The 2,973-nt window shown below is 32.5% G+C and overlaps 1 non-coding gene across 1 annotated transcript; it reads right to left on the reverse strand.

Annotated features, from left to right (window-relative positions):
* Nucleotides 1-266: 266 nt before the first annotated feature.
* Nucleotides 267-339, reverse strand: TRNAT-UGU. The gene has a single exon. It is a non-coding gene; the product is annotated as a tRNA-Thr (tRNA).
* Between the last annotated feature and the right edge of the window lie 2,634 nt (nucleotides 340-2,973).

The following is a 2,973-nucleotide window of genomic DNA, read 5'->3' on the forward strand; positions in this document are numbered from 1 at the left end:
ACTTTGGACATTGTCAGTGTGATAAATTATAATCGTCCCTAGAGCAGAAAACTGGGAAGGGACAGAAGGAAGGGAGAATTGAAAAATAGGAGAATTTTAGTTATAATAAGGATATAAAAGATCCCAAAACAGCTATAATCAAATTAATTTAGCTAGGAAAGTATCTGGAATATTGGAATGTCAAGGTTTAGAAATTGGTAACTTGTTTTATTTTTCAGTATTTTCTAAGAACTTTATGACTTAATTAATTTTTAAAATAATCTAGCAGGCCCCAGCGAGATTTGAACTCACAACCCCTGGTTTACAAGACCAGTGCTCTAACCCCTGAGCTATGGAGCTTTTAACAGTTTTACTTTTAAATGGTAATACTATTATTCTTTAATAAGAACAAATTGACAAATTGTGTACTTAAATTGCAAGCATAAGGCTTTCTTTCTGGGTGTGTATATGACATCATGCCATCTCTGTACTATGAATCATCTTATACTCTAGTTAATACAAACATAAATAAACCAGAAGAGCAACAAAACTGGTGAATGGAGAGTTAGAACGGGGACATTTATGCTATCAGAGTCTTTTCTGTGACCAGTCAAGCTCCTGTTGCACACACAATTCTATATGCTGAAAAGCTCTGCCATTGGGTTATACTGTGGCCTGTTCATCATGACAGTTTCCACACCTGAACAGTGAGTGAACATTATTTGCTATCACAAATAACTGCAGAAAGCAGAACAGACTTTTGATCTATTCTGTTTGCCTTCTGTGCATACTGAGCAGTGTTCTGCACTGGATTGCAGTAGTTCACTCCCATATTGTTGTTCTAACTGCACTCGTTCTGCCTGTTCTTTCACTGGTCTTAGGAATAATTACTTATCATTTGTTGTGGTATAATATATATACACTGCATAAAGCCACTACCAGAAATTGATGTAGGGTCTAAATAAACAGCAGTACCCAAATATAGAATTATACTTATAACAAAAATGGTTGCGAAAATAAAACAAGAGCAGAAGACAGAAAAAAAAACTAAAGGATGTAAATTTGAAACGTCTAAATTAAGCAATCTAAAAATAACAGCAAATCAGAGTCACAGAGCACTGACATTTCAAAAAACTTAAAACATTTTCAGTTCATTCTTTTTATTAATAAAAATGTTAATTATCAGGTACTCTGCAAAATCATACTAGTTTAGTCCCTCTCGGCATGCCATCTCTGTACTATGAATCATCTTATGCTGTGCAAATGTTTTCTAACTGCCCGTAAATATGTTTGTTTAATATCCCAAGAAAAAGCAATTTTAAAGTAGAATAAAACATTTAAAGTTCAACAAATTGAAATAAACCAAGAACTAAATACAAACAATGATGCATGTATGTAAACTATAAATGAATAAATGCAAAATAATCACAGAGCATTGTCAGATTCAAAAACTTCAACTTGCTCCTGTTTTGCTTACCTTGAATAAAAAAATGCTACTTCCTCAGCTTCTCCCACAAATCAACTATACTTAATTTCTTTGCGGTTAAGAAGTGAGACACAGAATTTTGTTAACTGGCCCTGGCTAAGATGTTTTAAAAATTCCAAGAAAAGTAACAACTTTAAAGTCAAATAACAGTTCCATGTTTAGCTTAGGAAGTTGCAAAACATATTAAGGACTTATTAAGTTTAGTGTTGTTGGTAGCCAAAATTGCAATAATGAGAAGATGAAAATGAAAACCTAACCCAACTTTAGAGTACATGGTGATCATTTGTAAGGAATTAAAGAAATGGAGGTGGGATCTTTAAAGGATATGGGGAAGTAAAGTGCATAAAACAAATGTCATGTTGGGGATCAAGATATACAAAATAGTGTTGGAGGAGATGTGTGCTGGAAGGTTGGTGGGTACTGAAAAGTAGGAAAGCCTGATGTAAAGGCTAGTATTGAAGTTATGGGGAAAATGCATAATACACAAAGATGAAAACGCAAAATGGTATTGAATTAGTAACTTGTGTTGCAAATTAAAGCGCAATTAACAAATAAACTTTTTAAGTTAAAGTGAAACAAAATAAAATAAACCAAAGGCAAAAGACATTAAACAATCCATGTATGCAAACTCTAAATGAAAACATCAATCAAAAATGATTACAGAGTAGCAGTCACAGAGCACTGGTATCTCCATAACGTCAGCCTTTCTTTTTCTGCTTTCCTTAAATAAAAATACTACTTCTTAGTTCATCCAGTAAATCTGCTAGATTTTAATGTCTTTCCAAACAGAATGCATCACAAATCATGGCTAAGTGGCCTTAACACATTTTTTATTCAAAGTGAAAACATAATTAAATAATAGAATACTGTATTTAAATAAAACAAACTGAAATAAAACAACCAAAAAACAGGGGAAACAATGCAAGTATGCCAACTATGAGAAATCCAGAATACTCGCAAAGCAGCACTCACAAAACAGTGACAGGTCCAACAACATGGTTTGCCATAAGACGCACAGACTTTTACAAATTGGCTGCTTTCTGAGTGGTTTTCTGCATAAATTCCAGTTATATTACAGTCTTATCAAAATCATGTTAGGCAATCTTGTGGTATTGATTTTATTAGTGCTGTGAGGGCTGCATTTAAATGTTTTATGGTTAATTGTAATTTCAATTTAGTTTAATTTGAATATAGGTTTGTGAATCCATATTAGGGTTTATAATAATGTTTTTTTGATTGTTTTATTATGGTCTTTGTTTTTCTTTTCTTTTTTGTGTGTTTGCTTTAGCTTTTTTTTTTTCATTTTATCAAAGTTAGATTGCCTTTTTAAAAGTTTGGTATAGATGGTTAGTATTGCTTTCTCTGGCTCTATGTATGTTGGTTTTGTTTCTATACTGTGTGCTATTTTTTTTCCATTTTAGTATAAATGGGTCAGTTTTGTTAAATGATGACGTGGGTAGAGTTGTGATAAATATTTGTTTTGGTGGGTAGGATGGAGACAGAAGTTT

This window comes from Protopterus annectens, chromosome 14.part0, assembly GCF_019279795.1.
Source record: "Protopterus annectens isolate FY-2018-M chromosome 14.part0, PAN1.0, whole genome shotgun sequence".
Classification (NCBI taxonomy): domain Eukaryota; kingdom Metazoa; phylum Chordata; order Ceratodontiformes; family Protopteridae; genus Protopterus; species Protopterus annectens.